The 25554-nt window shown below is 38.2% G+C and overlaps 1 long non-coding RNA gene across 1 annotated transcript in view; it reads right to left on the bottom strand.

Annotated features, from left to right (window-relative positions):
- Positions 1-25554, bottom strand: part of LOC126481460 (uncharacterized) — a 122558-nt gene that overhangs the window by 26722 nt on the left and 70282 nt on the right. The window contains exon 5 of the long non-coding RNA XR_007587567.1: positions 1334-1551. This is a non-coding gene — a long non-coding RNA (uncharacterized LOC126481460). The remainder of the gene's footprint in view (positions 1-1333; positions 1552-25554) is intronic.

Raw genomic sequence — 25554 nt, 5'->3', positions numbered from 1 at the left:
ACCTCCAGTTCCCACTGACTTATCCCGTAAGTATAAGCCTAATTTTCCCTAAAAATCTCACTGCTGTCAACTTCAGTTTTTGACCAGCTTTCTGTACATCGCATTACATGAGCTTCACTGCTTTTTACAAGTGCTTCAAACTCTTGCAGTTTGTTGTGAATGTTTCAGCAGTTAACTACTAGGATTTTAATACCATGACCTATGATGGGCATTCCTTTGGATCTTACACTAATACTTTTGGGCTTCCTACAGATGTCATTATCTGGATTGGATCTAGAGTCACCTAACCTAAAAAGCCCTAGTGTACATCCCCCTACCTGAGTAGCAGCCTCTGATGTACAGTGCACACCTGACCCACTGAAGGAGGCCTTACAATTCTCAACCCTATGGCGCAAGTCTAGGAAATCATAGCCTACCTTGTCACAGAATCTTCATGGTCCTAGTTCAGACCTTCGAATGTTTTAACTGTTATAAATGTCTATATACTACTAGCAGATTTACTGGCCAGACATATTTAAACAATAACATAATGTATAAATCAGTGAGAAATACCATTTTAATAATCACGGGACTGCACTGTACATAGGAATTTGATGGGAAAACTGTTAGAGACTGCTGTTTTACCTCTTAACACACTAAGGACAAAAGTCCATCAACAGAAATTGCTTGCCAGTAATCTTTTTTAAATAACCCATTGGATTTAAAATGGGAATTAAAAATTTTATGATTATAATAATAAAAGTCCTACTACTCAGATTGAGATTTCTTCAGTATCCATAATACTGTACTCAATTTCATCATGTACAGTAATGTCTACACCTGAATTTCCTGCTTGCTCTGCTTCTCTGTAATAAAACATACATTCTGTATTTTCCTTGAATTTGTTGTAACTCTGCAATACCCTGACTGTAACAAACATAGTTTGCAATACATCTTATAAATGCTTAAAGTGACTCTTTAGGAACATAAAATTTAACTGACATGAATACAACGGAACTTAAAGCACCTGAAATTAAAATATCATTAGGAAGATTACACTAAATGAGATACATGCACACTAGGAAGCGGAAAAGCTAGCTAGTAATTCAATAATGTGATCTACTGTACTAGCAAGCAATTAAGATTTATCATTAGTAACCAATACAGAACTGATAAAATTACCACCAACAATTAAATGTAATGTAAATGTTATCTACAGTCTTCGGTTGAAAATTATTATTCATGATATTGAAAAAGTGCTACAAGAACTTAAAATGAATCTGACACATTAAAATAAAGTGATGGTGTATAGCTTACTGCAATACAGTTGTCTTGTTTTTGTGTTTTTACTTACACAAATGCTTCTGTGCCCCAGCCAGCAATAGTAACAAAAATTCGAGGACCAAGATCACGAGCTGGATTTAAAGCAGAGCCAGTGTTTGCAGAGAAACCATTACCGATTGTTACAATAAGTATTCCAATGTATAGAGGTATCAGAGCTGGAGTTATTCCACAGTTATTTTCATCTATTATTGCACAAATCACTAGCAGCAATACAAATGTAGCCATCACCTGTGACAAAAATGTTGGTAATATTAGTACTATAGTTTACAAAATATTACTACCAATATGTACCAGAATAGAAAACAGTAAATTCCTTTCCATTGCAGCTAAGATAGTTGAATTTCCTCCCTCAGTTGAAATAAATTCAATGTGCCTTGATAAAATATACACTAATGAGTCTTTTCCCCGTGATGCCACACCGTAACTAAGTTAACTGACCATGGATATTCATGGCCAACTTGCCATACCCAGTGGGGTTGTGCGCATTACAGTAATGCATGTTATGCTGGTTAACATTACATTGGTTTGTGAATGAGGACTCATCAGAAAATAGTACTTCAGCAAAGAATGTGGGGATCATTTGCATTTGTTGATGCGCCCATTCACGAAACACTACCCAGTTATGGAAATTTACGCCATGAAGTTTTTGATGCAGTCACCTGTAGTGTGGATGATACCTATGATGATGCAGTATTGTGACAATAATACCTACAGACGTATCGGAATCTTGGTGTAATTGCTGAGCACTTATCTGTAGGGTGTGGTACAATGCCACTACTACAGCTATTTCATTAGCTTCTCCTGTAACTCATTTGCTTCATTTCCTTTGCCAATCTGTATTCTGCCATCAGACATAAAGATGTTCACAGTCTTGTAAAAGAAAGAATGACACTGAGCTTTCTCTGGAGAAATACAAAGCAACAGCAGCCTCAACACTTCTTCTACATTCTCCATAAATCAGGATCATTTCAATTTTTTCTTCTGTGGTTGCAACATTCACTGTCAACATGCACATCTGTTCACCAAATGATAGGTAAGTGTACAGACAATAAACACAGCACAAGTCTTGTGATGTTTCAAGCTACTACCTGTTCTACATCTTCACGATACACGAGCTCCAGTCACAGTGTACTGCCTGTTGTGATATGTCATACTTCGCTTCATGACCACAGTGGTGCATCGAGTAGTCCCCTGTTCAGCATGTCAAAAGAACTCAACATTCTGAATGGTGTTTTGAAAGTTATGAAATACTGGCCTGTCCTATACCTGTCCCATGTGTCATTGGATATTTGAGGACAATTGAATAGCAAGTCGTAAATTATGATCGTGTACCCATTTCTATTCCTCTGATTACAGTGCAATCTGTGACAAAATAAAGAAAATGCTTCAAACAAAATGTAAGTAGATTTTGCTTTAGAAACATAATCTGCACTAAAAAATGGAGTTTCCATTGAAAATGTCAAAGTTGCCCCCTGCCACCCGCACATGTGATACCATTGTATGGTGTCCTCTGAGACAAAAAAATTGGAATTATAACTTTTTGAGATATTTCAATGATTTCAATTAAAGTGAACATCTTGTGTATTGGAGAAACTGAGTACTGAGATAACAACAAACAGCCTAATCTACTGGCTCTAAAAACATGAAATTTGTTGGCAATGTATTTTGTGTGATGTAGACAGTTGCTAAGAGAGGATTTTTTATTTTATGTATTTATTTTTTTAATTGAGAGATTAAAAGTTTTTTTGCTAAATCAACACCCAGCCTGGACCACTGGTTGCAGAAACATGAAGTTTGTTGAGAATAGTACATCATGGATAACAGATTTACAAGAAATTAGTAGAAAATGCAAGTTTATATGTCATTGTGGACTATCATATGCTGAATCATTAATAAATACACCAGACAGTACATTACATTCTTAACCATTAAAGCAGTCACATCCTGTTTTAGCCGAATTTTGAAAAGGCTAACATGCACAGTGATACCTACATATAGTAATAAAGCAGTACCTTCAACTAAATCTTCTTCCTGATTGTCAGAAAACTTAAACCATCAGCTATGAAGCTGTAGTGTCATTAACAGATGAGGTGTTCAATACATGGTTACCAGTATCTGAAATTCTCTAATTTTTACACTTGCTTTTTGCATAAAACTGCACACAAATACATATATCTTTTCTCACTGTCTATTCATGATTCACCAGCCAATTTTAATCCAGCAGAAAATTCCCATAAAAAAACAATGGTATGTAAAATCTCTTCTGTAACTTTCATTATGAAACATATCACAGGACATCCGCTACTAGCATTACTTTTCCTCAACAGTAGTCATTGATGTCAGTATTATTTTTCCAATTTTTGAACAGGTCAGTATTATCTCAGCTGCTTTTCTGAAAACTTCCATATAATTTTATACACAATACTTCATATTTCAAGTTAAAATTTATGAAAAGGAATTACTTTATTTTTGATATTACAACTGGTAAGTAATAGCTCTGTATATACAGTTAAAATTATTTTTTTAGAAACATTTTAAATTGCAAATTATGTGGCACACTTAAAATTTCTATTGTTAATTACACAATCTAGTACTGTTTGCTATGTTTATTTCTGGATTCATTTATGAAATAATAATCAAAATTAATAGACATCCATTTGTCAAAAAAAATTGTAAACCCTTTGGAGTATGGTTATTACCACAGAGTAATGTAATTTTGACAATTCCAAGGACTGTATGATATACTAAAATGTGATAAAATATATTAACATAACAACAAAAATTCTGTAACAACAATTTTCAAATTTTTTTAGATCATTTCAACCATGAGGGCCTAAAATGTGAGAATGTCAGCTTCAAGAATCAGACTCCTTGACAAGAAGAATTGGAGCCAACTCTACAGGAAAAGCTGAGTAAACTAGAAAGTTTATTGTAATCTTTGCTCCTCTCAAATTTTTCATAAAAGACTTTGCTTATTGTGGATGATAACTGGAATTAGGAAGGAGGGGGGAGATTACAAACACAAGAAAATAGCTAGTATGTGTATAAATGTCTTAAGACAATAACAAAATGATGACATAATCTAGCATTACCTGTTTCACTGAGCTATCAATCATAATATGGGAGCTATGACTAGCAAATTCAGAAAAGTACATGAATTACTGAGTCATATAACTATAAACAGCAGACAGAATAGGAGGAAATGAAAGGTTTAGTTACTAATTACAAATCTCTGGGTGTAACACCTTGTAAGGACATGAAATGGAATGATCTCATAGATGCATTCATGGGTACAGCAGGTAACAGACCTCATTTTATACTGGGGAAATGAAATCTGTCTACCAGAGAGATTGCTTAGAAATCAGTCATGTCACCCATCCTAGAATACTGCAAACACATGTGGAACCTGCACTAGGTAGGATGACAGAGGGTACTTAAAGTGTACAGAGAAATGCAACATGAATGGTCACTGATTTGTCTGACATATGGGAGAGTGTCATAGAGATGTGGAAAGAACTGAACTGGTAAACTCATGAAACAGATGTAAACTATTACGAGAGAGCCTACTTTCAGGAACTGGCTTTAACTGATGACTATGGTTATACTGCAACCCACTTGATATCAGATCAGACCAATTACAGCAAGCAAAGTCGCTTTTAAACAATCATTCTTCCTATGCTCCATATGTGAATGGAATGGGAAAAAGCCCTAATAACTGACATAATGAGGCTTACCCTCTGCCATGCATTTCACAGCAGTTTTCAGAGCATGGATGTAGATGTAAAAATAAAGTCAATAAAATAATCATGATGCGGGCTCGATTTTACCCATATTTCTTTTATTGGGTCATGAATGACTTACTTTCCTAGAATGAAAAAGGAAGAAAAATGCTTTCAGTCACAGAGCATGATTTTTATTAAAAAGCATGATGTATCTGAAGCCCTGAAGCCCATCTTCAGGTGCTTAACATATTGTTTTGTGATTCCCACATGTTTCTCTCTGTTATCTGTCGTATTTACATTAAGTGGATAATTTACACAGTAAAAATACAGATTTTGCACATGATAATGGTTTTTCTTTAATTCTTTTTAACTTATTGCATACAGAGATTGTGCTAGCTGGACTGCTGTTAGCACTTTGGAACTCAGAGTGATTCTTCCCACTGATTTCATGTGATTTCTTCAATAACCATCCACAATGCTCAATGGTTCCTGTCAATCAGTACATTAGGCATTCCTGCTATTAGTTTAGCTGTGGTTGTTCTTTGGCATTTCCACTTCACAGTCACATTACCAACAGTCAATCTGAGTAACTTTAGAAGGGTTGAAATGTCCCTGATGCATTTGTTATACAGGTGACATCCAATGACTATTCCATGTTAGAAGTTACTCAGCTCACATGACCAACCAATTCTGCTGTTACTGTTTCTCTACAGGCAACACAACAATTCCAACCTCTTTTTATACTGGCATATCCATCTTCCCTGGCATCTAGTTGTCATTTCTGCATGACACAGGTGTGTTCAGATACTTTTGATCCAGTAGTGTATATGACATAAATATCATTGTTATACTGTCTTCCCCACCTCCCTTCCTGCATCAGGGCCAATTATTCTGCACAGTACTTTTCTCTCACAAGCATCCAGCATGTTGGCATCTCTTACAGTTAGTTTCCAAGTTTCTGAAGTGTATGTGGGCATTGATCTGGGTTTTGCAGATGATTAATTTAGTCATGCAGGATAAGAGCAATGATGAAAGCAGTTTTCTTATGGCAAAGTAAGCTCTATTAGCTGCATCTGGCACAAGGTATCAGTGTTGTAGGTTACAGCCAATAAAAAGTGTCTGTTGTATTTATTTAATGGGTTCTTCAAAATCAATATTGGGGTTTTAAGGCTTTGTAGCATCTATCACAATCAACTTACAATTGTAATTAATACATTGAATGAAACATCAACTCAAAAGTTTTTCTTTAATATGTTCAATGTGGACACCATTCATTACACAGCACACATTGGGTTGATAGGTGACTTCTTCCCAGACATTGATCAGTGTGGCTGGAGTAATTGTTGCAATAACTGCTTCAATCGTGTTTCTTAAGTTGGCTAGATCAACCGGTAGTGGAGGAACATACACATGATTCTTTATGAACACCAAATGCAAAAATCACGTAGTGTCAGACTGGGTGGGTATGGTGGCCATGCAGAACAACCTCTGTCATCCAACGCCTTGCAGCCAATCCAGTGTATGGGTACAACATCATTTAAGTAGTTGTGTACTGAGTTATGCCAGTTCAGCAGCACAACATCTTGCTGCCAAATAAAGTTGTGTGGTTCAGCTTCTTCCAACTGAGGAGACAGCCACAGTTATAGTGCATCAAGATGAGAAACAACAACAAGAGTTGCTTCACTGTAAAACTGCCTATAAAGTTTCTGCCAGGATAAGGCACAAAAAACATTCAATTTAGGATAGTCTCATTCCAACTATACCATCTTGTTGGGATTTTATGACCCTCAGATGCACACATTATGTGTGTTCACATTTCCCTTTAAGTGAAATGTTGGTTTATCACTGAAGACAACATGCTCCAGAAAATCTTCATCATCATGCAGCAACATTTCATTTGCAAAATTGGCACATAAACTGTAGTCTGTAGGATTTAAAACCTGTAACAACAGCAAATGATAAGGTATAGTCATAAGTGTCTCCTTAAAAGTCTCCACGAAGATATCACTGGAACTGCTAATTCATGATTAGCCCTCTGAACTGATTTCCTGGGGCTAAGCATGAAAGAATCTCTCACTCGTTCAACACATTCTTCAGTCACTCTTGGTTGTCCCATAATCTTTCCTTTGTAAAGACAGCTGTTGTCTTCAAACTGAGGATATCATCTATAGTTATTACTATAACTTGAAGGGTTACAATGGAACTCAATATGGAATGTTTATTTCAATAAATTAACAGATTCAGTCCTTGCAAACTGAAAAACACAAAAAGTTTGCTGATAACCATCTTTGCTACTAGTGCTTGGTAATGGAAAGCATGGGAGTCAGTGCACACAGATGAGCACAGGTATACAAACAAAACTGTTTGAGTTTCTCTTTCATCTGATGTATTTAATTGTAAATTGAAATGGTGAGTCACAGACAGACAGACTGACACACACACACACACACACACACACACACACACACACACACACACACACACACATATAACACGAGGACCTGGCAGCCAGACTGTGATCACATGTGTGTGTGTGTGTGTGTGTGTGTGTGTGTGTGTGTGTATAACACGAGGGCCTGGCAGCCAGACTGTGGTCATGTGTGTGTGTGTGTGTGTGTGTGTGTGTGTGTGTGTGTGTAATACACGAGCAGCAACTATCTTTTTGATAATATTGTCATTATTCCATCCTGGGTTTTCGATTAATTGTACATTGGATGTAAAAAATGCTACAAATCCTTAAAACTGTAATAATCATTTTGAAACATCTGGTACTTTTCACACACCTTACAGGATTATATTTTAGAAGTACATACATTAAACTGATAGATCACAAGTATTTAAACTCCTAGACCTTCTCTGTTTCACAATGAGATATGGTTATCGATTTGTTTCATACATGTGCTCTTCCACAAACCATATATTTACTTTTACACTCATTGATTGCCAGTAACATTCCCTTACTAACTTGTTCTAATGCAATGAACAACTCCTCTGTAAATCTCCTCCACCCTGTCTTTCCCTAGATCTTGCAGTTATGTCTATATTATCATCAGAGCCTAATATTCGTGCTGACTTGTAGGAGACTGTCTCCTTCTCTCATCACATGTTACAGACTTAAATTAAAAATCCAACAACAACACAGCGTATTGGTGAACACCTTTGTGAATATCCAGTGGCTCAGACAACACTCTTTGAACCTTGACTCTGTTTCTCACAGTGCTCACTTTCATCATCACTAACTTCTCAGTCATTCCCATTTCCCCCAGAGCTGCATATAATTTCTACCTAATCTCATTATCATATATTTATCTTTGAAGTCAATGAATAGATGGTGTGTGCCAATACCAAATTCAGTAGGAGTTTTTTTTTTCTTTTTTTTTTTTTTTCATAACTCAATAAATGTAAAAGGATAAATTTGAGAGGAAATGTGTTTTTTCAATATCATACCAAAATACTAATTACATAAATGAGATAATTTAACATTTGCACTGCTTTTGGAGGCATGATTCCAATTGTGTGTTTGACTGGTCTAAAATTTTCAGTAGAGTAGATGGACAAAATTTTCAAGTTTTTTTTTCAAAAGTTGATTAATTCATAGATGGAAGTTAAAAGTTTAGTTAATATACAAATCAAAAGTGATTTTTTCCATTTCTTTTTTATCTTCAACATTAATTATTAATAAACCTCCTTTATTGTTCACTTTGCATAGAAATACAATAATGTGCTACAATATATCACCCTTGTATTGTACTTTTTCTTAAATGTTTGATAAGCAAAAAAAATAGCAACAAAAAGTATTGAAACACATTAAAAAGTACTGGCTACAACAATACTAAACTGGAAATCTACTGATCACTTTAAACAATGTCCTTATCAAACTCCTCTGCTCCTTCTTGGATGTTAAAATATGTCTTAAGATACCCTTTCTCTTTTCCTTGCTGGCCATGTTCTTCTTTTACAAAGTGGCTGCTTTCCTCATTTCCTGGCTAAGCTTCTTCAATTACAAGTGTCCAATTTTGACAACTACTCTTTCTTCTTAGATTTTTCGTATGGCATCACTCAATGAACCATTATTTTGAAATGCATGTTAGACTGTAGGGCTTCTAGTGCACTGAGCTTGACATCCTTTGCTTCCCAATCTTTATTATCTTGATGATGCCATGTTGTTCCAGCACATAACAGCATTCACTTGGTGAAGGAATATCTTTGTTTTCTCAGAAGTCTTTTTCCACTCTACCAAACAGGAGTCAGATAAAGAATTAATTTCATTTGGACCATTTTCTGAGGCCAACGGCCTTGCCACCCAGATCACTGAAGTTAAGCACTGTCAGGCTGGGCTAGCACTGGGATGGGTGACCATCCGGTCTGCTGAGCGCTGTTGGCAAGTGAGGTGCACTCAGCCCTTGTGAGGCAAACTGAGGAGCTACTCAATTGAAAAGTAGCGGCTCTGGTCTTGGAAATTGACATATGGCCAGGGGAGCAGTGTGCTGACCACATGCCCCTCCATATCTGCATCCAGTGACATCTGTGGGCTAAGGATGACACGGTGGCCAGTCGGTACCTTTGGGCCTTCATAGCCTGTGCGGAGGACCATTTTCTGACTGGGTGGCATCAATGTTTCTGAGAAAATCCAATAGAGCAGAAGCTATTTGGTTGCATCCTTTCAGTCCTTTCTTTCAAGCCAAGTATAAAAAGCAATCCTTTCCTTTGTCTGTGCTTGGGAATGAATCTGTCGGGTTCAGCTAAATTGATGGCTGTCCAACCTTTGCTTCACATGATTCAGAAGAATAAAGACCTTCAGTTCAGAAACAATAACTTTATTGCGAGCGCGTATATGACAATGCCCGGCATGCATGGACTGATCGGAGTTACAAAATTTGCTTCCAGTCTCTACAGAAGGATCCTTAATCCTCGGAAAACTTCAGTAGTTATTGGAGAGAAAACAGTACTTGTCCACACAAGCCAGGAGGCACGGAACTACTAACTAACTCAAAAAACAAGGAATAATAATAATAAACAGAATGTATATAAAAGCTAGAAAACACAGCGCCTCTAGAGGTTGGGCGCGGAACTACACAGACGTCATGTACAGTAATTACGACCGCACGCACCACACACACGCACACCAGCGAGCTTGAATTAGCACACGGCAGCGTCGCTACAAATCAAAATACAGATATTGTGCAGCCCAACATGTCTTGAATAGAATACTTCACATGTGAACAGCTTTGGCTTTTGCCAGTTCTGTTGTATATCAAAACGTACACTAAACACATTTAGATTTTCCTCCTTCATTACTGCATAGAATGTTTTCACAAGAATAATACCTGTATGTGCCAAAACATTTCAAGAAACATCAGGGATGTCCAAAGACAGACTCTCAAATTTGGCCTATAAATTTCATGTAACAGGTAAGTTACCAACTGAAAATCAAGGAGGATACAGCAGCATTACTAAAGATAAGGAATTTATGCATGCTACAAAAAGTAATATTAAAACATATAAATGTAGAGAAAGAGAGAGAGAGAGAGAGAGAGAGAGAGAGAGAGAGAGAGAGAGAGAGAGAGAAACTATTCAGGGAAAAAGTCTTCCTTTTTGCTTCTTTCTCCAGTTCCTGCATTTTAGTGATGTGATTACCATGTATTTTAGTATTAATTTATTATGGTCAGTTTTGTCTAAACTACTTACAAGACAACAAAAAGTTGTGATATCATCATATGTGAGATCAGCTGTTCTACATTCTTTTCTTCCTAATATTATGGATTCACTGGTATATCTGGTAGCCCATGTGAAGAGGCATTTTCTTGTTCTTAATGGATTTATTGGATGCTTTCACTCTCAAGCTAGACTTATGGCCTCACTCATGGGAATATTCCACTCTTTCATATTATGTGTCCCTTTCGAGATAAATAATCACAATACTGTAGAACATGACAACAAAGTGCAGGTAAAATACAGCCTAAAACCTTTACTATTGCTTGTTGTCATCAATAGGGGGGTTGGTCGCACAGTCACTCTAAAATCAAAACATTCAATACAGTAATGCTCATACAAAACATTATAATAGTAATGAGACAAATTAGTGAAATAAGTATTAATAAGTATGAGTAATAGTATAGTTAAATACAATCCCAAAGGGCTGGCTAAACCACATTGTTCTGAAATATCTTTAGATATTTGTTTCAGATATGCCCATCATATGTGAATGATGGCCTCATATACTCAAAACTTAATGAATTATTGGTCAGTATCTGAACAAGCAGTGAAAAATTCATAAGCACTTCATGCAGACAGAGCATTTTCAGGCAACAGCATTCACTAAATAATTACACACTTTTAAACACTGACTCACAAAAAACTGTAATGACTTCTTAATGTTCATTCGAATGACCTATGTTATCCTCAGTGGATCTGAACTCAGTAGTCCACAACACTATCTCAGTGCTTTTCATCCAAGTCCATCACATACACAAATAATTGAAGCACAGCTAAATTCCTACAAGTTCATAGCTAACAAGAATAATTAAAGTGAGATTAAATACTGCACATATGAAAACTGGTCATTCCCTGAAATGGCTTGAAAAGTTCTATGTTTCAGCAGAAATCAGAATACACTAATACTTAAAAGTCTTCATTTGTGACCTCTAAATATTTTAGTGTCCCCATGCTCACAGAGTGAAACATGTGGTACACACACCACACAGAATTTTACCATATTGCCAACTGACTGCAGATGAAAACTACGTGATGAACCATCTGTAATGGGACACCCACCTCTAACATTACCTTTTTTTACATAGAAATAACTGGTACTATTTACGCAATTGATGATTGTATAGGTGAACATTATCTCAGTTGTTAAATAAAATAATTTCATATGATTCTGTATACAATGTATTATATTTCAGGCTAAAATATGTAAAAAGAAATCAGTTTGTTAGTGCTCTGTACGTACAGTTAAAATTACTCTTCTTTCTGAAATATTTGAAATTACAAAATATCTGGCATACTTAAAATTCCTATTATTAATTGCACAATCGGACACAAATTATTAAATTTATTTCTGGACTCATTTACAAAATAATGATATATTTTAGCAAAGATTCTTCTTTTGTCGAGAATATTTGTAAACTCTTTTGCTTTGTAAACTCTTTGGAATATTGTGAGTGTTGCAGAATGTAAGTAGTAGTTGGCATTCCTCTGATGGAGACAGATGTTTTTATATGATCAACACTAACAATGTAATTTGGAATATTAAATGTAAATCGTAAAAACAGTGTGATATTTAATAATGTGACAAAGAATAAAATTCAAGAAATATACAGGCAAATCTTCATCAGTTATTTAGTAATCAGGAACCCACAAAGTTATAAATCAAAATTTCAGCTGCAAGAATGTATCCCCAGATGCAAGACGTGTTGCCAGCAACAAAAGAAAATGAATATAAGTAAAAAGATTTTCTTTTGTATATCTTGCACCTCACAAAGCTTTCAAAACTTGTGTAGAGACAGAGAATTTTAATAGTGATGTATGGGAAGGTAAGAATACACATTGAAGACGAAAGATTGGATACTCTGCTGTGCACACTACTTTAAAGGCTCATTCACATAACCACTAATTGACTCAGTGAAAAACGTTTTACTTTGACTGCCATTCAGAATTTATACAATAATTTAACACAGATACATACGATAAAAATATTCAGCAAATCTTTGCGGTCAGCTTGTAAACTCTTAATAAAACACTTATGCATTATTTGAAGAATTTCAACTAAATCTTAAGCTAACATTTGCCACATCCAGAACTCTAGTCAAAACACTAACTTAACACTTTTTTTTTTTCTCGTAAATATAAATGAATATACGTCAAATGCTCCTGGATTATTATAAGAGAGATGCATGCTGATACTGTTATTTGTGTATATGTGGAGGAGCTCACAGTTACAGCACTATTTACATAAAATTAACTAAATTGTTCATAACATTTTGTATATCAGTTTAGTTAGAAAAGTGGTCTGTTCATTCAGTTGTTGGCATCATCCACTTTCATTCGGTGTATCACAAATACACAGTATGTAATGGGCTTAGATGTTTAATTTTCATTGAGCTCAACCAATTGCCACAGTTCCAAAGGTATCATTAGTTTTTTTATTGTTTCTGTAAGTCATTTATGTATTTTCAGTAATACCACATTTAATGTTAATACTTCAAGTCACAGGGTTCCTCAATTTCAGCTCATCCTGCAACCATGCCACTGGAACTCACACACACATCTTTCCACATGGGTTATGCTGACGACCTGGGTAACCTCTGCCCCCCTTACTTGCTGGCCAACCCTATCCCTGCGCTTAGCCCTCCGTCCGTCTCAGCATGGTTGCCTGCAGTCCAGCAGACAGCTTGCTACTCGAACAGACATTGATGCTGGCCTACAGTCGTCCTGTCAGAATCAAAGCACCCTGTGGCAGTCTAGTCAGCTTCTTGCAATGTCACAATTTCCTACCACCTGAGCACTCAGTTAATGAGTTCCAGTTTATGAATCACTTGTATTAGCCTCCATTTTATAGTTTAACAGCCTACTCTTTTACTGCAAACTCTTCCCTGACAAAGCTATATTGAACTGGGCAATAATCAAGAGTTAATGTTGTTGTGTAAATCAGTACTTTCTGTTGCTGCAGAAAACTCTCTCACATTATCATTGACAAGGACATCCTACATTGTTATTCTCCCTTTGGGTCTCTCACAAGCACAGTCTATGGTTACCGACTCTTCCTTTAACTGGCTGAGAGTAAATATAGAGTTCTGCAAAAGTTCATAGTTTTCAACACACTACAACAACATTAAACACTGGATTTTTACCAAACCATTTCAATAGTTCATGCATGGTGACAAGCTCAATTTGTAACAACAAAAATGTGAATTTTGAAAAACTGAGCATTTATCAATGTTTGAAAAAAAGCTTCTCAATGTCCTTTCTAACATTTATCTCTGGGTAAAAATCTGGTCCACCACTGACTATCCAGGAAGAACTCCACATTGAGAAGAGCCTATTTCAATCTGATTTATTGGGAGGAAATGATGGAATAGGAGGTTTGAGTACATCTTATAGCCCAAGTTTAGGAATGTCATTCCTCAATAATTTGCACATGCTATTTGACTTTCTTTCTTGTACAGTGTGTGTATAATTTTTTCCTTCCACTGTGTAGTATTCTTCTTCTTCCCAGATCAATGTTACTACTTTTAAGAGGAGGTGTTCAAATTTCTAGCCATCCAGTTTTAGTAATTCTGAAGACAATTTGTCTGATCCAATTGCCTTGTTGTTCTGAAGTCATTTCAGTGTAGTTCTTACTTCTCCAACTTTAGGAGAGGCCCAGATCTCTTCGTTTGCTTGTCCTTGTTCATCCATGGCAACATATGAGATGTGACCAGAAAGTAACATCAATTTTTTAGTTTTGTGGGTTTTATACATGTTTGATATTCACATTTTTTATCTCATTGGTACATGTGTTACAGATGTATGTTTGCATTTTTAGTTGTTTTGAATATTTAGTTTATTGTTGACATTTGAAAAAGTTATATATGTGATTTTGGGTGCTCACTGAATTTTTGCTTTCAAAAGATGGATCAAAGAAATTGCATTAAATTATGTTTGGAAAAATGGAATAAAGTGCAGTACCACATCTGTAACATTGACTGTGATTTTTGGTGAATCTGTTATGAGTACAACAAAAGTTTACAAGTGGCATAAACATTTCAAAGAGAGTCGAGAAGATGCTGAGGATGATGACCAACCTGGCTGCCTTGGCACATCAGTTACTGATGACAGTGTGGAAGAAGTAAAGAAAATTGTATTTGAAAATCACTGAATCACTGAATCACCATCACAGAGATTGCTGACAATATTAGCATATTCTTTGACTCATGCCAAGCACACTTTTTTTTTTTTTTTTTTTTTTTTTTTTTTTTTTTTTTTTTTTTTTTTTTTTTCCGTATAGCAGCAAAGTTTGTTCTGCAATTGTTGAATTTCAAACACATCACATAGGCATTGCTCATGAATTGCTGAAAGAAGTCAACAATGATTCAGAGGTTCTAAAGAAGGTTATAATGGATGACAAAACTTAGGTCAACTCATATGACACTGAAATCAATTGCCCTAATGGAAACTGCCTGAAGAGCCAAGACTGAAAAAAATTCAACAAGTTCGATTAAATGTGATCATTGTTTTCCTCAATTACACTGGGATAGTGTATCATGAGTTTCTGCTTCATGGTCATACAGTCAATAAGGAATACTATGTGAAAGTTATGCAGCATTTTCCTGATGCAATCCAAAAACATGGCCAGAATTGTGGCAAAATCACTCATGAAATTGAATTATGACACTGTTCCCATTCACACCTCAATGTTTGTTCATGATTTTTTTTTGGCAAAAAACAGAACTGCTATGTTGCCTCAAACACCGTATTTACCAAACATGGCCCCCTGTGACTTCAATCTACTTCCAAGGCTGAAGAGAACTGTGAAAGGACATTTTTGTGCCACAATTGATGAGATAAAAAAAGAATCACTGAAGCAGCTGAACACCATAATGAAAAGTGAGTTTCAGAATTGCTTCCAAGACTGAAAAAAGCGATGGCACAAGTGTATTATGTCTGCAGGGGATCACTTTGAAGAGGACAAAACTGAAGTTTATGAATAAACAATGATTCTTTAAGAAAAAAAATTCCTTTTACTTTCTGAACACATATTGTACTGTGTGAGTCTAGAATTAATTTGTCAAACTGCTTACACCATCATTCCAGTGCCCTTTCTCTCTGCTTATGATGATACCACTTCTGACCTAGATTGGGCTGTTTTTAGAGTGAAATAGTTTCCGTTCATCATTTAATGTTACAAAGAATTTTTTTGCTCCATTCTGATTCAGTAGTAACCCTATTTTATCAATACCATTGTTCAATAATTCTTTTATTTTGTTGGTGAATTCTTTTTTTCAAGGAGAAAAAATTAGAAATTTTAAGTCTTAGTAATGGAAAATCCAGGATCGAATGTAACAATATTAGAGAGGAAAGTTGCTACTCACCATATAGTGGAGATGCTGAGTCGCAATTGGAACAACAAAAAGATTCACACAATTATAGCTTTTGGCCATTAAGGCCTTTGTCAGCAATACACACACACACACACACACACACACACACACACACACAAACACTCATGCAAATCAAACTTGCACAAACATCTTCAGTCTCAAGACAACTGAAACCACACTGTGAGCAGCAGCACCAGTGCATGATGGAAATGGAAACTGGATGGGTGTAAGGAGGAGGCTGGGGCAGGGAGGGGGGAGATAGTATGGTGGGGTTGGTGGACAGTGAAGTGCTGCAGTTAGTTTGGATGGAAAGCAGGAGAGAACATGGGGAGGGGGGGGGGGGGGGGTAAGTAACAGAAAGAAGATAAATATAAAGAAATTAAAAGACTGGGTGTGGCGATGAAATGATGGCTGTGTAGTACTGGAATGGGAACAGGGAGGGGGCTGGATTGGTGAGGACAGTGACTAACGAGGGTTAGGGCCAGGAGGGTTACAGGAATGTAGTATGTATTGCAGGGAATGTTCCCACCTGCACAATTCACAAAAGCTGGTGTTGGTGGGAAGGATCCATATGGCACAGGCTGTGAAGGAGTCATTGAGATGAGGGATATCATGTTCAGCAGTGTGTTCAGCAACAGGGTGGTCCACTTGTTTCTTGGCCACAGTTTGTCGGTGGCCATTCATGTGGACAGACAGCTTGTTGGTTGTCATGCCTACATAGAATGCAGCACAGTGGTTGCAGCTTAGCTGATGAATCACATGACTGATTTCACATGTACCCCTGCCTTTGATGGGATAGGTGATGTTAGTGACCAGACTGGAGTAGGTTGTGGTAGGAGGACGTATGGGACAGGTCTTGCACCTAGGTCTATTACAGGGGTATGAGCCATGAGGTAAGGGATTGGGAGCAGGGGTTGTGTAGGGATGGAAGAGTATTTGTGTAGATGGATGGCAGGTTACCACTGTATGAGTGATGGGAAGGATAATGGGCAGGACATTTCGCAAGCAAAAATCATGTTCTAAAATTCTACAACAAATCGATGTCAGAGATATAGGTCTATCGTTTGGCGCATCTGCTCGCCGACCCTTCTTGAAGACTGGGACTATCTGTGCTCTTTTCCAATCATTTGGAATCTTCCATTCCTCTAGAGACTTGCAATACACAGCTGTTAGAAGGGAGCCAAGTTCTTTCACATACTCTGTGTAGAATCGAATTGGTATCCCATCAGGTCCAGTGGACTTTCCTCTGTTGAGTGATTTCAGTTGCTTTTCTATTCCTTGGACACTTATTTCAATGTCAGCCATTTTTTCATTTATGTGAGGATTTAGAGAAGGAACTGCAGTGCAGTCTTCTTCTGTGAAACAGCTTTGGAAAAAGATGTTTAGTATTTCAGCTTTACGCGTGTCATCCTCTGTTTCAACGCCATCATCATCCCAGAGTGTTTGAATATGCTGTTTCGCACCACTTACTGGTCCAAATGGCTCTGAGCACTATGGGACTTAACATCGGAGGTCATCAGTCCCCTAGAACTTAGACCTACTTAAACCTAACTTAAACCTAACTAACCTAAAGACATCACACACATCCATGCCCGAGGCAGGATTTGAATCTGCGAACGTAGCAGTCGCGCGGTTCCGGACTGAAGCGCCTAGAACCGCTCGGCCGAGCCACTTACTGATTTAATGTAAGACCAGAACTTCCTAGGATTTTCTGTCAAGTCAGTACATAGAATTTTACTTTCGAATTCACTGAACGCTTCATGCATAGCCCTCCTTACGCTAACTTTGACATTGTTTAGCTTCTGTTTGTCTGAGAGGTTTTGGCTGTGTTTAAACTTGCAGTGAAGCTCTCTTTGCTTTCGCAGTAGTTTCCTAACTTTGTTGTTGAACCACGGTGGGTTTTTCCCATCCCTCACAGTTTTACTCGACACGTACCTGTCTAAAACGCATTTTACGATTGCTTTGAACTTTTTCCATAAACACTCAACATTGTCAGTGTCAGCACAGAAATTTTCATTTTGATCTGTTAGGTAGTCTGAAATCTGCCTTCTATTACTCTTGCTAAACAGATAAACCTTCCTCCCTTTTTTTACAATCCTATTTACTTCCATATTCAGGGATGCTGCAACAGCCTTATGATCACTGATTCCCTGTTCTGCACTTACAGAGTCGAAAAGTTCAAGTCTGTTTGTTATCAGTAGGTCCAAGATGTTATCTCCATGAGTCGGTTTTCTGTTTAATTGCTCGAGGTAATTTTCGGATAGTGCACTCAGTATAATGTCACTCGATGCTCTGTCCCTACCACCCGTCCTAAACATCTGAGTGTCCCAGTCTATATCTGGTAAATTGAAATCTCCACCTAAGACTATAAAATGCTGAGAAAATTTATGTGAAATGTATTCCAGATTTTCTCTCATTTGTTCTGCCACTAATGCTGCTGAGTCGGGAGGTCGGTAAAAGGAGCCAATTATTAACCTAGCTCAGTTGATGAGTGTAACCTCCACCCATAATAATTCACAGGAACTATCCACTTCTACTTCACTACACGATAAACTACTACTAACAGCAACAAACACGCCACCACTGGTTGCATGCAATCTATCCTTTCTAAACACCGTTTGTGCCTTTGTAAAAATTTTGGCAGAATTTATCTCTGGCTTCAGCCAGCTTTCCTTACCTATAACGATTTCAGCTTCGGTGCTTTCCATCAGCACTTGAAGTTCCGGTACTTTACCAACACAGCTTCGACAGTTTACAATTACAATACCGATTGCTGCATGGTCCCCACATTTCCTGACTTTACCCCGTCCCCTTTGAGGCTGTTGCCCTTTCTGTACTTGCCCGAGGCCATCTAACCTAAAAAACCGCCCATTCCATGCCACACAAGCCCTGCTACCCATGTAGCCGCCTGCTGTGTGTAGTGGACTCCTGACCTATCCAGCAAAACCCGAAACCCCACCACCCTATGGCGCAAGTTGGGGAATCTGCAGCCCACACGATCGCAGAACCGTGTCAGCCTCTGATTCAGAGCCTCCACTCAGCTCTGTACCAAAGGTCCACAGTCAGTCCTGTCGACAATGCTGCAGATGGTGAGCTCTGCTTTCATCCTGCTAGCGAGACTGGCAGTCTTCACCAAATCAGATAGCCGCCGGAAGACAGTGAGGTTTTCCTCCGATCCATAGTGACACACATCGTTGGTGCCAACATGAACAACCACCTGCAGATGGGTGCACCCTATACTCTTCATGGCATCTGGAAGGACCCTTTCCACACCTGGAATGACTCCCCCCGATATGCACACGGAGTGCACGTTGGTTTTCTTACCCTCTCTTGCTGCCATATCCCTAAGGGTCCCCATCACGTGCCTGATGTTGGAGCTCCCAACTACCAGTAAGCCCACCCTCTGCGACTGCCCAGATCTTGCAGACTGAGGGGCAACCTCTGGAACAGGACAAGCAGCCATGTCTGGCTGAAGATCAGTTTCAGCCAGAGACAGAGCCTGGAACCGGTTCGTCAGACAAACTGTAGAGGCCTTCTGTACAGTCCTCCGGAATGTCTTTCACCACCTGCCACACCTCGAGACGACCTCCCACTCTACCACGGGTGAAGGGTCAGCCTCAATGTTGGCAGTATCCCGGGCAGCCACAGCCGTAGTCCGATCGGGGGATGCATGGGACGAGCTGGCTGTCCCCGACAAACCCCCATCCGGACCCCCACGGTGATGCCCATTGGCAACAGCCTCAAGCTGTGTGACTGAAGCCAACACTGCCTGAAGCTGGGAGCGAAGGGATGCCAACTCAGCCCACATCCAAACACAGCAGTCGCAGTCCCTATCCATGCTAAATACTGTTGTGCAAAGTACGTCTGAACTAATCTACAGAGAGCACAAACAATTCGACACAAAATTTAAATGATTATTAAAATACAAGACTGCCCAGTAAATGCAGTAATGCTGCTACTTGCGCACAGCTGACACACTGCTCGGCAGCAGAAGGAGACTACGTGATTTTACACTATTCAGGTACTAAAATGCAATGCTACAACTCTCAAATACTATAATATGCCCAAAATTTGTGAATTAAACAAGCAAGTACCCAAAAACACGCAAAGATATTAAGAATTAAACTATGTAACAAATAAGTGAGCTAAGAGTATACGACTTGCTGCTGGTAGCTGCTTATCCAACGGCGGCAGGGAGCACAATGGCTGTGACCAACCGACACTGGCCATTCAAAACAAAAACAGAAGACAGACGACAACGCGAATTTACACTACTCAGGTACTAAAACGCGATACTACAACTCTCAAATACTATAATACGCCCGAAATTTATGAATTAAACAATGCTGCAGACACCATCACGAACACACAATCAGTGGTCACATGAGCTGAAGAACAGTACAGGCATGAAGTGCCCATTGTGCAGAGTCAACATATCACAAAATTTTATTTGTGAAAAAATGGTGACTAGAAACAGGATCCTAGCACAGATCCCAGAACCCTTGCAATGAGTCCACTGTTGTTGTTGTTGTTGTTATTGTTTCACTTCTATTTTGTAAGATCTCTACATGACACAACACCTTCCAAGTAGTTCAAGGTGTTGTGTAGCTCCATTTTGATGGCATGTCCCCCGAGCCATTTAGCATTCTGGAGGTTCGTTTTGTTGTTGGAACTTGTTGTTGTTGTTGTTGTTGTGGTCTTCAGTCCTGAGACTGGTCTGATGCAGCTCTCCATGTTACTCTATTCTGTGCAAGCTTCTTCATCTCCCAGTACCTACTGCAGCCTACATCCTTCTGAAACTGCTTAGTATCTTCATCTCTTGGTCTCCCTTTACGATTTTTACCCTCCACACTGCCCTCCAATACTAAATTGGTGATCCCTTGATGCCTCAGAACATGTCCTACCAACCAATCCCTTCTTCTAGTCAAGTTGTGCCACAAACTCCTCTTCTCCCTAATTCTGCTCAATACTTTCTCATTAGTTATGTGATCTACTCATCCAATCTTCAGCATTCTTCTGTAGCACCACATTTCGAAAGCTTCTATTCTCTTCTTGTCCAAACTATTTATCATCCACATTTCACTTCCATACATGGCTACACTCCATACAAATATGTTTAGAAACGACTTCCTGACACTTAAATCTATACTCGATGTTAACAAATCTCTCTTCTTCAGGAACGCTTTCCTTGCCATTGCGAGTCTACATATTATATCATCTCTACTTCGACAATCATTAGTTATTTTGATCCCCAATAGCAAAACTCCTTTACTACTTTACTACTTTAAGTGTCTTATTCCCTAATCTAATTCCCTCAGCATCACCCAACTCAATTCGACTACATTCCATTATCCTCGTTTTGCTTTTGTTGATGTTCATCTTACATCCTCCTTTCAAGACACTGTCCATTCCATTCAACTACTCTTCCAAGTCCTTTGTTGTCTCTGACAGAATTACAATGTCATCGGCGAACCTTAAAGTTTTTATTTCTTCTCCATTGATTTTAATACCTACTCCGAATTTTTCTTTTGTTTCTTTTATTGCTTGCTCGATATACAGATTGAATAACATCGGGGAGAGGCTACAACCCTGTCTCACTTCCATCCCAACCACTGCTTCCCTTTCATGTCCCTCGACTCTTATAACTGCCATCCGGTTTCTGTACAAATTGTAAATAGCCTTTCGCTCCCTGTATTTTACCCCTGCCACCTTCAGTATTTGAAAAAGAGTATTCCAGTCAACATTGTCAAAAGCTTTCTTTAAGTCTACAAATGCTAGAAACGTAGGTTTGCCTTTTCTTAATCTAGCTTCTCAGATAAGTCGTAGGGTCAGTATTGCCTCACGTGTTCCAATATTTCAACGGAATCCAAACTGATCTTCCCAGAGGTCGACTTCTACCAGTTTTTCCATTCGTCTGTAAAGAATTCACGTTAGTATTTTGCAGCCGTGACTTATTAAACTGATAGTTCGGTAATTTTCACATCTGTCAACACCTGCTTTCTTTGGGATTGGAATTATTATATTCTTCTTGAAGTCTGAGGGTATTTCGCCTGTCTCATACATTTTGCTCACCAGATGGTAGAGTTTTGTCAGGACTGGCTCTCCCAAGGCTGTCAGTAGTTCTAATGGAATGTTGTCCACTCCCAGGGCCTTGTTTCTACTTAGGTTCTTCAGTGCTCTGTCAAACTCTTCACGCAGTATCGTATCTCCCATTTCTTCTTCATCCACATCCTCTTCCAGTTCCATAATATTGCCCTCAAGTACCTTGCCTTTGTATAGACCCTCTATATACTCCTTCCACCTTTCTGGTTCCCATTCTTTGCTTAGAACTGGGTTTCCATCTGAGCTCTTGATATTCATACAAGTGGTTCTCTTTTCTCCAAAGGTCTCTTTAATTTTCCTGTAGGCAGTATCTATCTTACCCCTAGTGAGATAAGACTCTACATCCTTACATTTGTCCTCTAGCCATGCCTGCTTAGCCATTTTGCACTTCCTGTCGATCTCATTTTTGAGACATTTGTATTCCTTTTTGCCTGCTTCATTTACTGCATTTTAATATTTTCTCCTTTCATCAATTAAATTCAATATTTCTTCTGTCACCCAAGGATTTCTACTAGCCCTCGTCTTTTTACCTACTTGATCCTCTGCTGCCTGCATTACTTTGTCCCTCAAAGCTACACCTTCTTATTCTACTGTATTTCTTTCCCCCATTCCTGTCAATTGTTCCCTTATGCTCTCCCTGAACCTCTGTACAACCTCTGGTTTAGTCAGTTTATCCAGGTCCCATCTCCTTAAATTCCCACCTTTTTGCAGTTTCTTCAGTTTTAATCTACAATTCATAACCAATAGATTGTGGTCAGAGTCCACATCTGTCCCTGGAAATGTCTTCCAATTTAAAAGCTAGTTCCTAAATCTCTTTCTTACCATTATATAATCTTATTGAAACCTGTCAGTATCTCCAGGCTTGTTCCATGTATACAACCTTCTTTTATGATTCTTGAACCAAGTCTTAGCTATGATTAAGTTGTGCTCTGTGCAAAATTCTACCAGGCGGCTTCCTCTTTCATTTCTTACCCCCAATCCATATTCATCTACTACATTTCCTTCTCTTCCTTTTCCTACTATTGAATTCCAGTTGCCCATGACTATTGAATTTTCATCTCCCTTCACTACCTAAATAATTTCTTGTATCTCATCATACATTTCTTCAATTTCTTCATAATCTGCAGAGCTAGTTAGCATATAAACTTGTACTACTGTAGTAGGCGTGGGCTTCGTGTCTATCTTGGCCACAATAATGCGTTCAGTATGCTGCTTGTAGTAGCTTACCTGCACTCCTATTTTTTAAATTCATTATTAAACCTACTCCTGCATTACCCCTATTTGGTTTTGTATTTATAACCCTGTATTCGCCTGACGAAAAGTCTTGTTCCTCCTGCCACCAAACTTTGCTAATTCCCACTATATCTAACTTTAACCTATCCATTTCCCATTTTAAATTTTCTAACCTACCTGCCCAATTAAGGTATCTGACATTCCATGCTCCGATCCGTAGAACGCCGGTTTTCTTTCTCCTGATAACGACATCCTATTGAGTAGTCCCCACGCGGAGATCCGAATGGGGGACTATTTTACCTCCAGAATATTTTACCCAAGAGGACACCATCATCATTTAACCATACAGTTAAGCTGCATGCATATGAAGTTGAAATCTATCTCATATACTAACGCCTATGTCTCCTGATGGCATAAAAAATTTAAGTTTCAAGTCAGTGCAATCAAAAGATATGACTAGTTATTTCACATACATTGATACTGACAAATTCACTTATCAGAACTTATGGGGTACTTTCTGTTACCCTAAAACCATGAAAATTAACAAGACGCAAGGTTTCACAGGAAAAGTGAATGATAAACCCAAAAATTAGTAAACTGTAAATACACCACATAAAAAATATTTTTTGCCATTACAAAGTCATATTGCACTCACAATCTGTCAAAAATCTCAGGAAATATTGCAAGGATTTTTATCTGGTTCTCAGTAATGTGTACAGTGACCCAAGAGGAAGATTTGTGTGCATAATTTATAAATATTTCACACTAAATGGCCAAGTCGTGATGAAATGAAATCCCCTGCTGTTGTGAAAATAATACCTTTGCCATCTAGCGGTGACAGGCATAAGGCCACCCAATTCCCATACTGATAATGTATGTCTGTGACACATACAGCATCCGTAATGTTTCGAAGGAAAATATTACTGGTAATGCTGCAGGACAGCATTTCTATAGTTTGAGATGAGGTTCCAGTATCCCACAACAATTTGATATTTGCCTAACAACAGTGGCCTTATGGCCAGCTGAACTATTTTCTTCTCTGGAGACTTCCATCAAATTTTACCAGTAATGGCAAAAGTGATGAAAGCAGATGGAGTTGATATGTCTTCAATTGCCAGTTAGCATGGCATCTTAATATATCTCCAAAATTAATAAAATAAAATATGAAAAAATTACAACAGAAAATGAGAAATTGCACAAAAAAATTTGAACTTAAAATTAAAAAACTCTTGCAAGTTTTGGAATTCTCAGGATGTTATACTGATTTAACAGGTGAAAATCATCCAGTTTCTCAGTTCCAGGTAATGATGGTCTATCTACAAACATAATGAAGTTTGTATGTAGCCCTCAGAGCACAAGTCCTATTTGCACCTATATGTACTTTTATTTAGTGACCAGTTCAATAAGCAGACGGGTGACACTGTGATGGGGAGACCTTCGTCACTGCTGCTAATCATTTTTTGTAAGATTTTGAGAAAGATGACCTGGAGTTGGCAACATTAAAACCTGTCTGCTTTTTCCCATGTGTAGACAACACTTCTCCCACTGAGTCTCATGGCAGTGAGTTTTGCACAGCTATTTAGAAAATCTAAATTCAATCCTACCAAACATTTGCTTTATTGGTAGTATAGAAAAGGATGGCTGCCTGCCCTCCATTGATGTGTTGGTCAGGAGGGAGGATGATGGTATCTTGGGCCATGTCATTGGTAGCAAGCCATTTAATACTGATTTCATATCTTCAGGCTGACAGTTATTACCATCTGTCTCAGTGTGAAGATGTACTTTCTACCATACTTCATAGGACACATGTAATTTTAGACCCTGAAAGTGCCAACTGAGTTAGCCAGCCTTCAGTTACCTTTTTTCAGAATGGGGATAGTGAGAGACAGAACAGACATACATAGCATTACCAAGTAACTTTGAATTGGGTGGACAATAAGAACGAGGCAGTGTCTAAGCCAAAAGCTTTTTTGCCTTTTATGGGTGACCCCCCAGGCCGACATGCGTTGTTGCCATTTTTCAGGGTGCACTCAGCCTCGTGAAGCCAATTGAGGAGCTACTCAACCGAATAGTAGCGGCTTCGGTCAAGA

The sequence above is a fragment of the Schistocerca serialis genome, chromosome 5, assembly GCF_023864345.2.
Source record: "Schistocerca serialis cubense isolate TAMUIC-IGC-003099 chromosome 5, iqSchSeri2.2, whole genome shotgun sequence".
Classification (NCBI taxonomy): Eukaryota; Metazoa; Arthropoda; class Insecta; order Orthoptera; family Acrididae; genus Schistocerca; species Schistocerca serialis.
Note: the sequence above shows the minus strand (reverse complement) of the source record. Positions and strands in the feature narration are given on the sequence as shown.